The sequence below is a fragment of the Orcinus orca genome, chromosome 5 (genome assembly GCF_937001465.1).
Source record: "Orcinus orca chromosome 5, mOrcOrc1.1, whole genome shotgun sequence".
In the NCBI taxonomy this organism is placed as follows: domain Eukaryota; kingdom Metazoa; phylum Chordata; class Mammalia; order Artiodactyla; family Delphinidae; genus Orcinus; species Orcinus orca.
This window is the reverse complement of record NC_064563.1, coordinates 16,936,178-16,957,910: the sequence shown is the minus strand read 5'-3', so window position 1 is coordinate 16,957,910 and position 21,733 is coordinate 16,936,178.

Below are 21,733 nucleotides of genomic sequence, written 5' to 3'. Positions count from 1 at the left end.
ACTTTTTGCTTCTGGCTTCTATTGCTTAACATACTGTGTTTGAGATTCACGCACGATGTTGCGTGTATTAGTAGTTCACTCCTTTTATTGCTGCGTAGTTATTAGTTCAAACCTTGATGGCTCACTGCCCCCAGCTGCAACACAGTCTCAGACCCCCGCCAAGCCCCCCCACCCCAATACTTTCTGGGAGGTCCTAGAGTATGTCTCACATGTATCCTCGGACAGGGCACTACTGTTTTTCCATGGTGTCTCCAGTGGGTTCTTCTGAGTGTGCTGACCACCACCCATGTGTGTTGGTCCTTACAAGCTATACCCGTTTCCTCTTGCTGCTGTTAACAAATTATCACAAACTTAGTGGTTTAACAAAATGCAAACTTATTATAATTCTGGAGGTCAGAAGTACCATAAAATGGGTTTTATGGGGCTAAAATCAAAATGTCGGCAGAGCTGAGTTCCTTATGAGGGCTTGAGGGAGAATCAATTACCTTCTCTTTTCCAGCTTCTAGAAGCTCCCTGTATTTCTTGTCTCATGGGCCCCTGTTCCGTCTACAGAGTACATTACTACAATCTCTGCTTCCTTTGTCACATCCTTTTCTGATTCTGATCTTCCTGCTTCCTCCTTATGAGGACGCTTACAATAACATTAAGCCCACCTGAAAAATCCAGGATAACCTCCCCACCTCAGGATCTTCAGCTAAATCACATCTACAAAGTCCCTTTACCCATGAATGGTAATCGTCTTAGTCACTTTGAGATACTATAACAAAATACTGTGGACTGGGTAGCTTAAACAACAAACATTTATTTTTCACAGTTCTGTAGACTGAGAAGTCCAAGTTCAGAGTGAGGACTCCAACTGCTCTCTTGTGCCTTTCCCTTTTGATTAGGGCATTAATCACATCCTGCGGACTCAGTCCACATGACCTAATCTAAACTAAACTACCTCTGAAATGCCTCACCTCCAAATGTCATCACCTTGGGGATTAAGGCTTTAACATGAATCTGAGGAAGGCACAAACATTCATTCCATGGCAGTAATACGCTGAAGGCAGTGGGAATTATAACGTGGATATTTTGGGGCACCCGTTATTCAGCCTACTCTACAAGCTATTTGTCTAGACACTGACGCTGCCCTTTCAAGTACCACCATCAACGCCCTAGAACTCTCACAGTGCAGGAATGATGCTGGAGACCAAATAAAAGGGGTGGGTGAGGTACAGGCATCAACTCACTCTATGTCACGCTTCAGAAAGCACATGTTTCAAAGTCCCCGTGAGAACAGTCCTTCAGCTTCTACTTTTGCTACTCTTAGTCAAAAGCTCTGATGTAGTTCATAGGCCTGGGCTGGGCCCATTCATCATACTCTCTTCCATTCACTATATTTCATCTCTGCAGTGGACAGTCCTATATAAAACATCCTCCTGGTAGGCTCTCTTTCTCTTATAAAAATTAGCTCAGGCACATAGATGCCTGGGGACAGTCAACCCCTCAGTACCAACACGTGTAAATCTTAGCTCAGGCCAGTGGCCTCCTGATACAATTCATTAATTTAAGAATTTACCAATCCACTTTAAGTCATGAAAAAATCTGAAAAAAATCTGCCACTAAATGAAAAGCTATTATATTAAAAAAATATTCAATTTAGTGGAAAAATATGATGCATTCTAACGCAACTGGCTACCTCTAGCACTCTAGAAATGAAGAGTGCATGATACTTGCATCCTTCTTTATGTCATACATATTAATGAATTCAGACTCCATTCATTCACAATACACGGGGAGATGGACCTGCAGTGGATGTAGAATTTGGATATATGAAGAAGTCACTGAAAAGGGCGGATAACATTATAGGGACAATGTTTAACGCTCTTGTAAAGAGCACACTTGACTCCAATTTAGATGCATTTTTTCCATATAATTGTACACATCAATGGTATAATGATTTTAGTGGGTTTCCTGCCACCTCTGGTAGGAGCATTCAATCAGCACAGTTCTATCCAAAATATGGTATGTAATCAAATCTGAACCATGAGATCAAATATCACTTCCTGTATTTATTTAGTACGGTTTTAGGTAAAAACAGCTACACCAGATAAAAGGGAGTTGTCGAAAAGCTGTAGAACTTTTCAAAAAACAAGATTTACTGTTGCTACATGAGGAAAGTCTATACTTATAAAGCATTTATGCCAAGTTCAGGGTTATCAAGATAAAAGAGACAAAGTTCCTGTAATGAGGAGATCAGAAAGTCCCAAAACTGTACAGAAACAAATCAAAACCATAACCATATTAGGTTATCAGGGAATACTGCTGAGCAATTTAGATTTTTTCAAGTGATATTTAAATATTATACAGTGAATCTGTATAACTGTTTTAAGTAGGAACATTTTGTAATTTATCCTTATGTTGCCTAATTGGTGCAAGTTAACAACAAGCTATAATTAAGCCACTGAGCACATCCAACACCACCTCAAATTGAAAGCTGTCTCTTAGTCCCCAGAATTGGCATTGTATAAGTCACATTGCTAACTTAAAGCTGGTATATCTTCTCCAGCCTAGGCCTAACCCACCAAATCTTTGGTCTCTTGTGAAGGGGAGATCATCAGAACCCACAGGCAGACTAGATAAACTCAGTAGTCCTAAAGGATAGTAGAACTTTTGATTAGAAAGAGGTTTAGAGCTTAAAAGTGACTTACTTATATTACAACTGGATCAATATTGTGAGCTCAGCCATAATGTGAATTATTGGCACCATGACTTTGGACATGAAACTCTTCATGTGTTTCTCCTAAATGAGGACCTACCTCAGGCATCACAGTACCCACTGCAAAAGATTCTGAGACTCCTGGAGCCACCCAACTTGGAATCTGAATTAATATAACAACTAAAATCTAAAGATTTCTTTGTGTGCTTTCTTTCTATATCTGTTGCAAACTCTGCCTTGAAGGCCAGCCAGCTCCACCAGGAGCATACAACCTAACCTGTGGGAATCCCCTTAGATTTGACCTTTCTTCTGCCTTTTCTGGGCAGGCCAGCTATGTTTGGGCGTGACCATGTTTATTTGATGTCCCATGGATCAACAGTCTTTTACTCGTTTGCTCAGTTCATATTTTCTTTGCATAAATCATTTTAGTCTATGGCTTAACAAGTGGGCCTTGACCTATTATTCTGCGTCTCTCTCCAAGCCAGACTTGTTTCTAGGTCTGCTCTCTCCTGGTTAGACAATTATCCTAATGAAACAGAAACATCACTCTCACACTGCCTTTTTCTCCTCTGCCTTGCTTCATTTGCCCAGGTTGTTATATTTCCTTCTGTTCCTGTACCATTTGCTACTGGGGAATTCTTTCTTCCACAGTATACCACATCACTTCCAACTTTTCTTCCAAGTTCAAGGTTACAAGTAGGGCACTCCAGAACTTACTCCCTGGAAGACTGCATCACTTAGTCATTTGGGGAAACTTTTAAAGTCAAAGAAACCTGTGTCACAATCTAAGCTCACCCAAATACTAGCAATGCATCTATGTGATGTTGGGCAAAAATCTTAGCTTTACCATCTATAAAATGATGATAATTGCACGAACTTACTAAGAAGAGTCACTGAAATGGTTCAGGTAACATCCTTAGTATTAGGCCCGATATGTAGTAAGGGCTCAACTCGTAACTCTGAGCCTTGCTTTCCTTCACTAACTTTCCAAATGCTGGCTGGATGCTCATGTATGGGCCCTGTGTGCTGACACTCAATGCGCTCAATCTGCTTCAAACCATGTTGTAAGTGTCAGTTCAATTTTGACATTTGTAGTATCACTTTGGTACCATTGTTTAGTGTTAATATAAGTGAAATTCTTTTTCCTATTTTTGGGCTTCAAAGGGGCAATTATTTATATAGGCATTCTCTTCTTCATCTTTCCTAAAGTCCTCCCAAATTAATTTTCTATTTTTAAAACACTATTTTGAACCTTTCCTCTGAATATAGGTGCCAACTTTGTTTTTAGTAAAACATGATACTAAAAAGTAACTGGCTGCAAGAACACAACAGAGTATTTGTCACCTTGTTTACTTAATAAATGTCCAAATTGATTTTTTTTTTAATCTTTAAAGTTCTACATCAGTCAAATCTCATGATTCAAACATTTTGTCTTCCTAAGTGCGAGGTAATGATTTAATTTCTAGTTACCTAGTACTTGTTTGTTAATTCTTGCATTGCTTCTTAAGTGACTAAATGAAACTCTGATGTGATTTCCCCCCCTTTTCCCTGAACAGGGAATAATCAATTGGCCCATTTCTGGTAGTCTGGCCTATACCAGTATGTCCTAGTGAAAGACAACACATTTATGGATCTCAGGATGTCAGAAAAAGATGAATGGCTTTGAATATTTTGAACAGTGTATATTGAACAGACTAGAGAATATCTGACATTTTAAGCCAAACTGTTTTCTGAAAAAAAGTTATGGCTAAAATGTTTCATAGTGCACATCAGCTTTGATTCTCTAAAAATCACTAAAAGAACTGTACGTGCTGATGAGAACAAATTCTTTGCTTTTAAATGACACTGCATATGAGTAATTCAGAGCCTTATTTCAAGATTACTGGTCAATCTATGCCTTTCACTGACATTAACCTTGCTGTAAAATGAGATCATTGGTCTTTCAGTTGACTGGTTGACACTGTCACCCATTCTGAGATTTAATCAAGTATAAACTGAAAGTCTTTTCCCTAGGTCGCATTACCTAGTTTAGAAAACTCTGTTTGAAATAGGGCCCTTAATGCTGATCATTGAGTTCACACTGCCGGGGGTTCATGGCTTCCTTAACTCCTTGTTTCCTGAAATGCGTGTTTGCTTCATGTCTCTTTGTTACTGTTTTTTCCCATCACCTTGTGCAGAGAAGGTGAGAGAGAACTCTATTATTTGCTATTGTTGCCATGGTGAAGAAAATAGTACAATTCCACAGTTACTAGAGACTATCAGGGTGAGGAAGATATTTCTTCCAAGCTCTCATGATTTTCATTTCATTACAGTGGAACTAAGGAGCATTGACAGGCCTGTCGAAGCAAAATCTTATATTAGATGTAGTTCATAATGTCATGCTATTCACTCAAAATATAGTACTTTACTTTGAGAAATTATTTAAAATGCTTGCACTGAAGGAATGTTTTAAAAGGGGCTTCATGTGGTCATACTTTTTTTTCTAGCTAAAAAGGAACTGACATTCTACAGATTTCCATTTTGAAAACTGAACAGTCACAGAGAAACACTGTTGCAAAGGGCTTTATTAACTCAAGCTTTGAAACCATGATTTGTGGCATTTCTAAAGGAAAATGTCTTCATTTAGTGATGCTGTCCAAACTTGGGTGTGGAACACACAAAAGAGCCTTCATTTCACACGTACAAAGGGGAACGTATTTTTAGTAATTTATTTGTTTCTGATCAGAAAAGTCTTTCCTGCCATTCCTTCTGTCCCTGCCTCTTCCCTTCCTCAACCTGCCCACTCCAACGCCTCAACCTCTCTTTGGGTGCACATATATTTCAGAAAAGCAAAATGTGTCAGGGATTCTTACTGGGTGCGAGAGAGGAGCAGCTAAGGTCCAAGAGTGGGGTGGAAAGTCTTTGCCCCATGGATTTTTTAGCTGTTAGGAGACAGTCAACTGAAATTGAGTAGTGTAATTCAAACTACTACAGATGAACATTCTGTAAGAGCTCACATCAACTTTACAATCTTCCATAAAAGTAGAAGCAAATGGAAAGCTTTTTTTTTTTTTAACATCTTCATTGCTTTACAATGGTGTGTTAGTTTCTGCTTTATAACAAAGTGAATCAGCTATACATATACATATGTTCCCATCTCTCTTCCGTCTTGCATCTCCCTCCCTCCCACCCTCCCTATCCCACCCCTCTAGGTGGTCACAAAGCACCGAGCTGATCTCCCTGTGCTATGCGGCTGCTTCCCACTAGCTATCTATTTAACGTTTGGTAGTGTATATATGTCCATGCCACTCTCTCACTTTGTCACAGCTTACCCTTCCCCCTCAACGTATCTGCAAGTCCATTCTCTAGTAGGTCTGCGTCTTTATTCCCATCTTGCCCCTAGGCTCTTCATGACCATTTTTTGTTTTTAGATTCCATATATATGTGTTAGCTTACAGTATTTGTTTTACTCTTTCTGACTTACTTCACTCTGTATGACAGACTCTAGGTCCATCCACCTCACTACAAATAACTCAATTTCGTTTCTTTTTATGGCTGAGTAATATTCCATTGTATATATGTGCCACAGTTTCTTTAACCATTCATCTGTTGATGGACACTTAGGTTGCTTCCATGTCCTGGCTATTGTAAATAGAGCTGCAATGAACATTTTGGTACATGACTCATTGAATTATGGTTTTCTCAGGGTATATGCCCAGTAGTGGGATTGCTGGGTCATATGGTAGTTCTATTTTTAGTTTTTTAAGGAACCTCCATATTGTTCTCCATAGTGGCTGTATCAATTTACATTCCCACCAACAGTACAAGAGGGTTCCCTTTACTCCACACCCTCTCCAGCATTTATTGTTTGTAGATTTTTTGAGATGGCCATTCTGACCGGTGTGAGGTGATATCTCATTGTAGTTTTGATTTGCATTTCTCTAATGATTAATGATGTTGAGCATTCTTTCGTGTGTTTGTTGGCAGTCTGTATATCTTCTTTGGAGAAATGTCTATTTAGGTCTTCTGCCCATTTTTGGATTGGGTTGTTTGCCTTTCTGATATTGAGCTGCATGAGCTGCTTGTAAATTTTGGAGATTAATCCTTTGTCAGGTGCTTCATTTGCAAATATTTTCTCCCATTCTGAGGGTTGTCTTTTCATCTTATTTATGGTTTCCTCTGCTGTACAAAAGCTTTTAAGTTTCATTAGGTCCCATTTGTTTATTTTTGTTTTTATTTCCATTTTTCTAGGAGGTGGGTCAAGAAGGATATTGCTGTGATTTATGTCATAGAGTGTTGTGCCTATGTTTTCCTCTAAGAGTTTGATAGTGTCTGGCCTTACATTTAGGCCTTTAATCCACTTTGAGTTTATTTGTGTGTATGGTGTTAGGGAGTGTTCTAATTTCATTCTTTTACATGTGGCTGTCCAGTTCTCTCAGCACCACTTATTGAAGAGGCTGCCTTTTCTCCACTGTATATTCTTGCCTCCTTTATCAAAGATACGGTGATCGTAAGGTTAACAGCTGGTCTTTCAGCAGAAACTCTGAAAGCCAGAAGGGAGTGGCAGGGTATATTTAAAGTAATGAAGGAGAAAAACCTACAACCAAGATTACTCAACCCAGCAAGGATCTCATTCAGATTTGACGGAGAAATTAAAACCTTTACAGACAAGCAAAAGCTAAGAGAATTCAGCACCACCAAACCAGCTTTACAACAAATGCTAAAGGAACTTCTCTAGGCAGGAAACACAAGAGAAGGAAAAGACCTACAATAACAAACCCAAAACAATTAAGAAAATGGTAACAGGAACATACATATCGATAATTACCTTCAATGTAAATGGATTAAATGCTCCAACCAAAAGACACACACTGGCTGAAGGGATACAAAAACAAGACCCGTATATATGCTGTCTACAAGAGACCCCCGTCAGACCTAGGGACACATACAGACTGAAAGTGAGGGGATGGAAAAAGATATTCCATGCAAATGGAAATCAAAAGAAAGCTGGAGTAGCAATTCTCATATCAGACAAAATAGACTTTAAAACAAAGACTATTACAAGAGACAAGGAAGGACACTACATAATGATCAAGGGAAAGCTTTCTTGATTGCAATTTTTTTTCCTACTTATCTAAGTCTAATTCACTATGATGAAAGGCACTCTGGTGAGCATTCAATTGTTTCAACAAAGAAAGGCTAGAAAAATAATCTTTAAAAACCTAGGCTGAAGAGAAGTGAGATTATTTGAAAATTGCAAATTTCCAACCTTTCATCCCATTGTTAGGATGCCAAGCCCTTCATGAACTCTGCTATTGTTAGACAGCAAATAAAGTAGAAGGAAAGGTTGAAGTGACTTACATTGAAGTCTGCTGATTGAGAATACAAAGGTATGTTATATAATAATTTTTCTTCTAAATGTGGCTCAAATAATAGAAAAAAGTGGAAAAAGCAAGTTGAATGCATGTAAGAGTTTCTTTAGAGGAAGAGAAGTTAACCGTTTAACGTAAATAGCAGACATTTTGCCAAGAAGTGTTTTCAGAATAGGCACTATCAAGATGGGTGTGTGGCAAAGTGGAAGAATTAATAATTGTAGAGCACCCAAGCTGTGCTATGCACTTTGCTTTACATACTTTATTTCATGTAATCCTGAGTATATCAACCTAAGGAAGTGAGTAGCAAAGCACACATGTTTATAAATTACAAGTCATTTTCTCAAGCTTCTAGAATATGTCAGTTCTACAGGACCCCATACGTTATTGTCCACTTCTTGCTGATAAGGGAAACAAAAGTTTCTAGTATTTTGGAAAGGAAGACAGTTGAAAAGACATTGCAGAGAGAGCACATTCATGAATTTTGTCTGGGTAGTTGAATTTTTTACAAAACAAAACAGATATTTTGATGGTCACATAACCAGGGAATTTTATTTTTTCAGTTGGATGTTGGAAGTATTTGTTACAATCACCCTCCAAATCTCAAAACATCCCGTCCATTTCATTACAGTCTATTGACTGTAATATTTCATTTTACAATCACATATATTTGTATCCTAATGGACAGAAATCCATCACAAATCTGAGCATTTTAAAGATTGCATCAAACTTGAGAAGAAGACTGTACATTAGGGTAGAGAGGAAATGGAAGGTATCGACAATGAGTCTTAAATATATAAAATTTAAATGTTGAGCCTGGTAAAACTCGGGGGTATATACACATTTAAGACTCATACAATGAAGCACAATGCAAATATAAATCAATATAGATTGTTTTGCAGATAAGGCCCAAGGATCCAGACTGATGATATGCCTGAGGCTGAAGACAATGACTAATGGATTCTGCAACAGCAAGCTGCTCATAGAGCAGAGGATTTTGACTACATTTACAGGGTTAAGAGCTTTTAGTGAACTTTGTTTCACAGATAGGCTAGTTCTAATTGCATGATGCCCTAACTATTTCAAAAAACTGCAGAGGAAGGAACATTTCCAAACTCATTCTATGAGGCCAGAATCACTCTGATACCCAAAACAGACCAAGATAGCACAAAAAAAAAAAAAAAAAGAAAGAAAATTACAGGACAAAGTCACTGATGAACACAGATACAAAAATCCTCAACAAAATACTAGCAAGCCGAATCCAGCAATACATTAAAAGGATCATATACCATGATCAAGTGGGATTTATCTCAGGGATGGAAGGATTTTTCAATATCCACAAATCAATGTTATACAGCACATTAACAAACTGAAGAATAAAAACCATATGATAATCTCAATAGATGCAGGAAAGCTTTTGATAAAATTCAACATCCATTTATGATAAAAACTCTCCAGAAAGTGGGCATAAAGGGGACATACCTCAACATAAAAATGTCCATTTATGACAAACGCACAGACAACATCATACTCAACAGTGAAAAGCTGAAAGCATTTCTTCTAAGATTAGAAACATGACAAGGATGCCCACTCTTGCCATTGTTACTCAACATAGTATTAGAAGTCCTAGCCAAAACAATCAGAGAAGAAAAAAAAAAATGAAAGGAATCCAAATTGGAAAGGAAGAAGTAAAACTGTCACTGTTTGAGATGACATAATACTACACATACAAAATCCTAAAGATGCCACCAGAAAACTACTAGAGCTCATCAATGAATTCAGTAAAGTTGCAGGACACAAAATTAATATACAGAAATCTCTTGCATTTCTATACGCTAACAACAAACTATCAGAAAGAGAAATTAAGGAAACAATCCCATTTACCATCATATTGAAAAGAATAAAATACCTAGGAATAAACCTACCTAAGGAGGTAAAAGACCTGTACTCAGAAACTATAAGACACTGATGAAAGAAATTGAAGATAACACAAACAAATGGAAAGATATACCATTTTCTGGGTTGAAAAAATTAATATTGTTAAAATGACCATACTACTCAAGGCAATCCACAGATTCAACGCAATTCTTATCAAATTACCAATGGCATTTTTCACAGAATTAGAACAAATAATTTTCAAGTTTGTATGGAAACACAAAAGATCCTGAAGAGCCAAAACCATCTTTGAGAAAGAAGAATGGAGCTGGAGGAATCAGGCTGCCTGACTTCACACTATACTACAAAGCTATAGTCATCAAAACAGTATGGTACTGGCACAAAAACAGACACACAGATCAATGGAACAGGAATATAAAGTCCAGAAATAAACCCACGCAGTTATGGTTGATCAATCTACAACAAAGGAGGCAAGAAGATACAATGGAGAAATGCAGTCTCTTCAGTAAGTGGTGCTGGGAAAACTGAACAGCTACATGTAAAGGAATAAGCTTAGAACACTCTCTAATAATGCCATATACAAAAATAAACTCAAAATGGATTAAATACCTAAATGTAAGACCAGAAACCATAAAAACTTCTAGAGGAAAACATAGGCAGAACAGTCTGACATCAACTGTAGCAATATCTTTTTGGGCCCATCTCCAGAAGCAGAGGAAATAAAAGCAAAAATAAACAAATGGGACCTAATTAAACTGAAAAGCTTTTGCACAGCAAAGGAAACCATCAACAAAACAACAATCTACTGAATGGGAGAAAATATTTGCGAATGATATAAGCAATAAGGGATTAATATCTAACATATATAAATAGCTTGTACAACTCAACATAAAAAAAAACCAAGCAATCCGATTAAAAAATGGGCAGAAGAATTGAATAGATATTTTTCCAAAGAGGAAATGCAGATGGCCAACAGACACATTAAAAGATGCTCAACATTGCTAATCATCAGGGAAATGCAAATCAAAATCACAATGAGATGTCACCTCACACCTCAGAATGGCTATCATCAAAAAGAACACAAATAACAAATGTTGTGGAGGGTGTGGAGAAAAGGTAACCCTCTTGCACTGTTGGTGGGAATGTAAATTGTTGCAGTCACTGTGGAAAACAGTATGGTGGTTTCTCAAAAAACTAAAACTAGAACTATCATATGACCCAGGATTCCACTCCTGGTTATATATCTGAAAAAAACAAAAACACTAACTTGAAAAGATACATGCACCCCAATGTTCATAGCAGCATTATGCACAATTGCCAAAATATGGAAGCAACCTAAGTGTCCATCAACAGATGAATGGATAAAGAAGATGTGGTATATATACAAAATGGGATACCACTCAGCCATAAAAAAGAATGAACTTTTGACTTTTGCAGCAATGTGGATGGACTTGGAGAGCATTATGTTAAATGAAATATGTCAGACAGAGAAAGACAAATACTGTATGATATCACTTACATGTGGAATCTAAAAAATACAAAAAACTAGTGAATATGACAGAAAATGTGGTCTCACAGATACGAAGAACAAACTAGTGGTTACCAGTGGGGACAGGGAAAGGGGTAAGGGCATTATATGGATAAGGGATTAAGAGGTACAATCTATTATGTATGAAATTATGTATAAAATAAGCTACAAGGCTATATTGTACAACACAGGGAATACAGCCAATATTTTATAATATCTATAAATGGAGTATAACCTTTAAAAACTGTGAATCACTATATTGTACACCTGTAAGTTATATAATATGGTACATCAACTATACTTCATAGCCTAATATTTTTGTTTTCTTTGGAAACTGCCAGTTTCTAAGTGAAATCACATTCCAGAAAAAATACAAGCAATAGCTTACCACAAGTTTCATATCCAACTTCTAAAGCATTTTCATAATAATGAATTCCTTCATTCACTTATTCTTTTATTGAACATTTATTGTAAGTATGCTGTTCACTAGACATTGGGTGGGGCATGTAGTTTTTATGTTTTGATATTGAACATCAAGAGATCATAGAGTCAAAGAAGAGGCCACAAAATTCCAGATCAGAGTTTTCCAAACTGTTTCTTTAAAGCACTAATCCTGCAGGGTGTCCTCCATGCCCTGAAGGGCTTTGTAGTGGAACTCATTTGGCTAACACTACAATGCATTTTACAGTCCCTTCTTAGAGGGAAATTCACAGTGCACACAAATGTAGTAAAGCCTGAGAAATTCCACAGGGAAGACCTTTTAGCTTTGTCAGCCCCGCAAAACATTTTTTTTAAACCTAGTTACATTCTGGAACAGCCTAAGGAAGATGTCAACTCAGAAAGGGGCCTATTCAGAAATACTAATTCAGCAGGTCACAGATGTAATAAGGACCAACAAGCAGATGTCAGATTCTGGAAGAGCTAGCAGAAGAGCAAAAAAATCTTGTAAATATGTCCTAACTCTGCTGCTGAGAGACCAAGCTATTTGAAATAAAATTAAACTGGTAGAGGACATTGCTGTGTTGGCTCTGAAGCTACAGAAACTCCCTCTTTCACCTCTGTCCTTTCCTGTCCAGGAAGGACTCAAGGCAAGTGTGATGGAGGGGATGGGAACTGCCCTAAGGGGCAGTAGTATAGTCAAACATATAGGGAGCTATGAGCTAGTTACTCATAAGTAATTCTTTCAGGGGAAGTCTGAATAGGAAACTTTTCAGGTTTTCCATATCCGAAAATGTCTATTTCACCTTCACAACTGAAGGATAATTAGACTGAGGATAGAGTTCTACATTCAAAGTAATTTTCCAACAAACATTGAATATGTTGCCACTTTGTCTTCTAGCATATGGTGTTGAGACGAGAAATCTGAAACTCTTTTTTTTTTTCATAATTGTTATTCTAAAACTTTTAGAATTTTCTGGGTTTTTTTTTCCCCCTCCTGTGCTTTTATATATATATATATATATATTTTTTTTTTTTTTTTACTCTGTATACTGTTTGTTTTCATTTTCTCTCTTTTACCTTGATTAATTTTGCCAGGGTTTTGTTTCATTATCTTAAAAGAAAAAGCTCTTAAATTTAGTTAGGTCCCATTTGTTTATTTTTGTTTTATTTTCATTACTCTAGGAGTTGCATCAAAAAGATACTGTTGTGATTTATGTCAGAGAGTGTTCTGCCTATGTTTTCCTCTAAGAGTTTTACAGTGTCCAGTCCTACATTTATGTCTTTAATCCATTTTGAGTTAACTTTTGTGTATGGTGTTAGTGTTCTAATTTCATTCTCTTACATGTAGCCGTCCAGTTTTCCCAGCACCACTTACTGAAAAGACTGTCTTTTCTCTATTGTATATGCTTGCTTCCTTTATCATAGATTAGTTGACCATAGGTGCGTGGGTTTATTTCTGGACTTTCTATCCTGTTCCATTGATCTATATTTCTGTTTTTGTGCTAGTACCAAACTGTTTTGATTACTGTAGCTTTGTAGTATAGTCTGAAGTCAGGGAGCCTGATTCCTCCTGCTCTGTTTTCTTTCTTTCTCAAGATTGCTTTGGCTATTCGGGATCTTTTCTGTTTCCATATAAATTGTAAGATTTTTTGTTCTAATTCTGTGAAAAAGCTTTTGCACAGCAAAGGAAAACATAAACAAAATGAAAAGACAACCCACAGAATGGGAGAAAATATTTGCAAATGAAGCAACCAACAAGGGATTAATCTCCAAAATATACAGATAGTTCATGCAGCTCAATATAAAAAAAAAAAACCCAATCAAAAAATGGGCAGAAGATCTAAATAGACATTTCTCCAAAGAAGACATACAGATGGCCAAAAAGCACATGAAAAGATGCTAAACATCACTAATTATTAGAGAAATGAAGATCAAAACTATATACAGTGAGGTATCACCTCACACTGGTCAGAATGGCCATCACCAAAAACTCTACAAACAATAAATGCTGGAGAGGGTGTGGACAAAAGGGAACCCTCCTACACTGTTAGTGGGAATGTAAATTGGTACAGCCACTATGGAGAACAGTATGGAGGTTCCTTAAAAAACTAAATATAGAATTACCAGATATAGAATTACTAATTCTATATTACTAAATATTGAATTACCAATCCCACTCCTGGGCATATATTTGGAGAAAACCATAATTCAAAAAGATACATGCACCCCAATGTTCATTTCAGCACTATTTACAACAGCCAAGACATGGAAGCAACCTAAATGTCCATCAACAGACGAATAAAGAAGATGTGGCACATATAAACAATGGAATATTACTCAGCTATAAAAAAAGAATGAAATAATACCATGTTCAACGACGTGGATGTACCTACAGATTGTCATACTGAGTGAAGAAGTCAGACAGAGGAAGACAAACGTCATAGGATATCGTTTATATAGTAAGATCTTAAAAAAGCGTACAAATGAACTTACAAAACAGTCACAGATATAGAAAACAAACTTATGGTTACTGGGGGGAAAGTGGGAGATGATAAACTGGGAGATTGGGATTGACATATACACACTACTATATATAAAATAGATAACTAATAAGGACCTACTGTAGAGCACAGGGAACTCTACTGAATACTCTGCAATGAACTGTATGGGAAAAGAATCTAAAGAACAGTGGATATATGTATAAATGATTCACTTTGCTGAATACCTGAAACTAACACAACATTGTAAATCAACTATGCTCCAATAAAATTTTTTTAAAAAAGAGAAAGCTTAGAATATCCAAAAAGCCAATAAAAACATATAAAGATATATGCAACATCATTAATAATCATAGAAATGCATACTGATTTAATAATGAGGTATTATACAGCTATTAGACTGGCAAAAGGTGGGCAGTGCCAAGTGTTGGCAAGAATGAAGAGAGACAGGAAACCTCATTCACTGATGATGGGAGTACAGATTAGGGTGGCCCTTCGGGAGATCAATGTGGCCCTAATTGTGCAAACTAAGCACACCTGCACCTGTGATCCAGCAACTCTACTTCTGGGGTACATGAATCCCTCTCTTCCCATTTTATAGATAAATAGGTGACATAGAGAAGAGAGAGAGGAGAGAGGAGAAAAAGAGGAGAAAGAGGAGAGAGAGAAGGAGAGAATCCATAAGGGACATGTATGAAGATCTCTATTACACTGATATTTGTGAAGGAGGAGAGTTAGACAAAAGTTGGGGAATAAATTGATAAAATGTGGTGGGCACATATTGATAGGAATACACATTAAACAGAATACAATGTTACCATAGTTGTTGGGGCAAAGGGATCTGGGAGTGAGCAAAAGAGAAGCATTAAACAAAAACAAACCTTTAATTTTTGTAAATCTCTCTTCATTCCCTCTCTGTCTTAGAGCTTAATATCACTGAATTCTGCAATTGTCTTTACTGGTTTTCATTTCCTGGTAATTTGGGCTTATTCTCTTACTTTTTCTAACTTCTTGAGATGAAAACTCAGCTTATTTGTTTTCAATATTTGTTTTCTTAAATAAGTTTTCAAAGCTCACAAAATTGTTTATATTGAGAGTGACTGGCTTATAATTCTAGATTATTATTAAATATTTTATATATTATGCATCAAAATAGGCAAAATTGTAAGCTTTGCTAGTTCTTTATGCAAAAGAATGTCTGAACAGCAGAAAATACACAAATGAAGAGTGAATTATTAAACTGGAATATCAAGAGAACTTCTCCCAAAAAAGAATTAATAATGAATGAAGATATGAACAATATGAGATGAAATTTAACTGATAAGAATCCAGTGTTCCATTCTTTCAGGTGATCTGTGTCCTGTACTCTGGCTACCCACCAGTTGCGCATGAAACTACTACAGTAGCCAATCTGAAACATAACCTAGAAATAAATTTTGAAACTGCATTTAGGCACGATTAATGACCTAGTGTGGTTGTGAGCTTCCAAGATGACTCTAAGTGATTCCTTCCTCCTGGTATTTACACCCTTGTATAATCCCCACCCATATAGTACCAGGTAAGGTAACCGACCATCCATGTGTGCTTGGAACTTACCCACTTTTAAAGCCAGAAAGTCACATTTTAAAATCTGAGAAATCCTTCATCCAAGGCAAACCAGGACAGTGGTTACCCTTATATCATGGCTCGTCTCTATGACCAATAGAATGCGGCAGTAGTGACGGCCTATTACTTCTGAGATTAGCTTACAAAGACTGTGGCTTCCATTCTGGACACTGTTTCACAGCTCACTCTCTCTCAGAGCACTACTCAATCCGGGGGAACACAGCTGCCATTGTAATAGGCCCTGTGGAGAGGCCCATGTGGCAAGAAACCGAAACCGCTGGACATGTGAGTGAGCTTGGAAATGAGTCTTTCTTCAGGTGAGCTTTAAGACAACTGCTGCCCTAGCTTAGAGCTGGACTGCACTTCATAGAGATCCCGAGCCAAAACCTCCCAGTTAATCCACTACCAGATTCAGGGCTCACAGGAATTCTGAGATTTAAAAAAACGTTTGTTGTTTTGAACTATTAAATTTGGGGTGACTTAGTGTGTAACATTTGTTACAGACCAGCAGTATATAAGTAATTCACCCAGGAAACCAACTCCCAGGGACAATCTTGAACAGGTATGTAAGCATATTCATTGAAAGATTTTCATCAGTATTAGAATGAAATAAGTAAAATATGGTAAATGCAAATAATGTAACACTAGGAAACACTAGAAGAAATGAACTAGACTGGACAGTTCCTCCAAAAACAGTAAGTTGTGCAAAAATGTTACATAAATAATTATCATTCATAACATCATAATATTTAATGAGAGGTATCAAAAATACTTAAAAAAACTTATTTAAGTTTTAAACACTCACTCTACTATTTATTTTATAAATAACCACAGATATACAAATGTTTCTTGATTATGCCAGAGAAGGAGAGCAAAAGAAAGAAACATTACATGAAATTTGAGAAATGAAATACGGGTTGTGCAAAGACCCTTGACAATACCATTCCATGAACTGAGGAGTATTTAAATTCTATTCTATATAACTGAGGTCCAAAATACTCCAATATAGTAAGTGCAAATAGAAATCAATTTTACAACCTCACTTATAAACATAAATGCACAAAAATTCTAAACAAAAATGAGAAAATGCACTCTAGATATGAAAAAAATAATGGATTACATAGTAAAGAATGGTTTATAATCCTAAGAATGGATGCAATTCAACATTAATAAATATACTATAATTTACTACATTAACAGATTAAAGAAAACTATAGGGTAGTAAAATTTGATGCTGAATAGGGAAAATAAACACTTTAAATATCTGTTTCAGTCATCACTCTATCTAATAAAGTTTCACTTATACAAAACTTCATTTGATAAAGGGCATTTTCTAGAAATCTATAGGAAACAGCATGCTTAATTTTGACATATTATATATTAAAAGGTGTACATTAAAACTCAGTTTCTAATAATTTGATACACTAGGGCCATTTCCATTAAAGTCAGCAATGTGACAAGGACATTTAGCATCACTGATACCCTTCTAGATTCTAGTTAATGCAATGAAGCTAAGGTAAACAGTAATGTATATATAAAGTTTTGAAAGGAGGAGACAAAACTGTCATTATTTTCATACAATAAATTATCTAGAAAACCCAAGAAAGTTAAGTCAAAAGCTCCTAGTACTAATAAGAAAGGTAAACATATAAAATCAACAGTTTTTCAAGTACCAGCAATAGCCAATATGAAACCATACTGGAAAAAATGAAAATTTACCATCACAAAAAATTACAATGACAAAACTAAAGATGCTAGAGAAAACTCACGTCAAATGTGAAAAACCTACATTAACATAATTTATTAAATTTTACTGAAGTATATAACAGATCCCAAAGAAGAAATTTAACCATGTTCTTCAATAGAAAGACCTAATATAACAGTTCTCTCCAAATTAGTGCATTCGTCCAAAAATAGGATATTTCATAAAGGAATTCATAGGCTGCATTGAAAGTTCATTTGAAAGAAAAAATGCATAAGGATGGCCAAGAAAATTGTAAAGAAATAATTACAGTACGGATGTCTTCTGTTACACACTATCTAGCATACTATCAACTACAGTAATAAAAAGAGTAGTTTTAGTGCAGGAATAGACAAAGAAACCAAAGGTACAAGGTATTGAAGTAGATCCATGTGAAGATAAATTTTTAGTTTATAATAAAGACAATTTCAAATTAATAGAAAAACACCTACTCAATAAATTGTTTAGAACAATTAGCTAACCACCTGGGGAAAAAAGTCATTTCCAGATTTCATATCATTCACAAAAAGAAATTCTAGATAATTTAAGTTGCTCAGCATAAAATAACCCCAAATTATAAAAAGCATTTGTGAAAGATATGTTTATAACTTTTGGGTGGTAAAGGCCTTCTCATTAGAGATACAAAACCCAGATACTATAAAGGAAGAAAAAGAAATTGATTGATTCTATACATAGTTTTTGAATTTTCTAACAGATATTATGAGGATAACTTAGTAGTTAAAAGTAGACTTTGGAAAAAAAAAATGTAGACTTTGGAGTCAGAACTCCAAGAGTTCTGCCACTTGGTTGTATGGCCATGGATAAGTTATGTAATTGTTGCACGCTCCTTTTTTTTTTTTTTAATCTGTAAAATGAATGTAATAATAGCCCCTTCCTCACAGGACTGTCGTGAACAGTAAATGAGTTAATGTGTAAAACACCAAAGGGCTTGGCTCATAGTATATACTACCTAGGTGTTTGCTACTATTAAAAAGTCAAGTTGAGAAAAACATATTTGCAATATATTGAGTCCATACAGGATCCAATTCAAGAATATATAAAGAACTCCAACAAGTCATTGAGAGAAACTACTAATTGAAATATAGGTTAAAAAAATATCAGCAGTACACAGAAGAAAAAGGTATATAACCATACACACATACTAGAAATACAAGAAATGAAATTTAAAAGTTTTCAAAATGGCAATAAAAGTGATTTATCTGATCAAATATTGCCAAAAATATGGAGGAATGTTAGTAGGACTATAAATTTATGAAACATATAAAAGGCGACTAGACAGCATCTGTTAAAGGTAAATGGCCTTCTGTTATTTCTAACAATTCCACCTGTAGAAATATATATCATAGGAATGTGCCCACATGAGAGAAAAGATGTATATACAAAGGTATTTTCTATAACATTGTTTATTACAGAGAAATATTGTAAAAGTCCTAAGTGTCCATCCCATGGAAGGGATTTAATAAAGTATCTTTCATCCACTCTATAAAAATGATGCAACTCTCACAAAAGAATGACATGCTCCTATATAGACTGATATATACATGTATATTTACATATATATTATATAAATGCACAGAAAGTTAACTGGGTGTCTGTCTCCCCAAACGTGACACTACTTATTGCTGGCAATTGTAGAAGGAGTGTGGAGAGAATGGCTATTTAACGTGGGTGGGAGGGGTAGGGATTAAAGTAAAAAAAAAAACAAAAACAGAAAACAGATAGAGAAAGTGTAAATAATAAGACATGATTTCTTCTTTCAACAAGACTATAATCTAGAACAGACAATAAAACAAGTTATAAAAATACAAATGCAAGCATCTATCTATATTTAGATCTGTAACCATCAATTTAGGATTAGTATGAGGATCAAATGAAGCAATACATATAAAGGATTGACAAAGTTCTTGGCACACAGTAAATCCTCTAAAATATTTGCATATATATATTATTGTGAAGTATAAATAAACACAATAAACGCTATTGACTAAGAACTGACATTTTTATCTTCAGCACCAGTACAATTACAGAGTGCTTAATACCATGTGATATCTTCCTTGTTCATATGTTTACCACTATATGGTCTGCTAGGAGTTTTGGCCTATCTATTTGGAAGAGAACTTGACACACAGTATAAACTCACTAAATGTTTGTTGAATCATAATTTCTTTCTGCCAGTGCTTATCTTTTGTACCGATTAAAGTATTTCCCACTACGGTAAATGCTTGAGTGGTAATCCCTAACTACTTCCAGCAAACATTCCAAAGCAGGGGTTTGAGTTCTATACTTCCATTAATATCTGGACTTGCTAAAAACAACATTTAACCAAATTCATCAGTTATCAAAAGCAAGTTTAATTAGCTATTTTGCTGAAACAACAAAGAAATGAATGTTTTAAACAGAAGTAGAATTGTTCTTTCTGTGAAATATCTATCCAAATAAGAATGAATAAAATGAAATTTTATTTGGTCCCCAGAATCTCAGAGCAGCACCTGTGTTTGCCAAATACAGGAAGACATCAGTGAGGAAAAGACACTTGCCTTCAACTTTCCAATATAAACTATTGATATTTAGAGTGACCAGAGGAAATGTGAAAATAGCAGTTGGTGATACTGCTTTAAATGAATGCCAAGAGGTTTTACTTTTCTCTCCTCCTGGAAAAAATTCTGTTGCTAAGGTAAGCTTTGTGAAGGAAGGACAAATCCATTAAGCAAAAGTCTTCTAAAGTTTAATTTCCTCTTGAAAAAAGTATGAAAATCTACTATGGGTGGAATTCTAGACAACATCATTTGTTGTTTGTGTGTCATAAGCTCTTTGGGATCGCTGATGGCAAATCTTGGAATGTGCAATTACAAAGATAGGAAAGGTAGCCTGATGTCACACACATGCCGTTTGTCCCGTTTTCTTTGGGTACATTTCTCTTTTTCTCATTAATTAGTAAGGACTCTTTGTATATTATGCCATTAATTCTTTACTACTGATGTTGTAAATGCTTTTTAACGAATTTGTTTTGTGTCCTTTAAAATCTATATATGATATGTTTCTTGTCTACACAGAATATTTTAATTTTTATGTAGTCAAACTATGTTAATTGTTGTTGCTGTTGCTCCAGCTTCTGGCTGGAGTTTCATGTTGAGAAAGACCATTCCAAACTCAAAAATTAAAGTAACAAGTAATATTTCCTTCTACTGATTTTATGGTTTTGTTATTATAATTATTTGATGAATCTAAAATTTACTTTGGTGTATGGTGTGAGTAATCAGATCTTTTTCAAAATGACCTCTTTGTCAAGCATACTACTTTAATATTTATTAGGGCAAATCTTCTCCATCCCATTGCTTTTCATTTTCAGAATTCTCTTGGCTATTTTTTAATGTTTATTTTTTCCAGATGTTTTTTTTTTTTAAAAAATGAGTTTCTGTCTTGGTCTTTATCTATCTATCATCTATCTATCTATCTATCTATCTATCTATCTATCTGGTTGCACTGGGTCTTAGTTAGGCAGACGGGCTCCTTAGCTGCAGCTGGTGGGCTCCTTAGTTGTGGCATGCAAACTCTTAATTGTGGCATGCATGTGGGATCTAGTTCCCTGACCGGGGATCGAACCTGGGCCCCCTGCATTGGGAGCTCAAGAGTTTTAACCACTGTGTCACCAGGGAAGTCCCCAGATGGGTTTTTTAAATCACTTACAATTCTCATTGTAAACATTTAAAACAGAATATGGAATAAAATATGATGATTTCATCTTATTACTTCTTACATCTACTCTTCTTCCCCAAAATAATGGTGGCTAAAACTTGTGAGTGTATGTGTCTAGAACGTTCTCTATTCATTTACATAACTGTACAGACAGTCCCCAACTTACAATGGTTCAACTTAACAATGTTTCGACTTTACCATGGTGTGAAAGCAATACATATTCAAGAGAAACTGTACTTCACATTTTGAATGTTA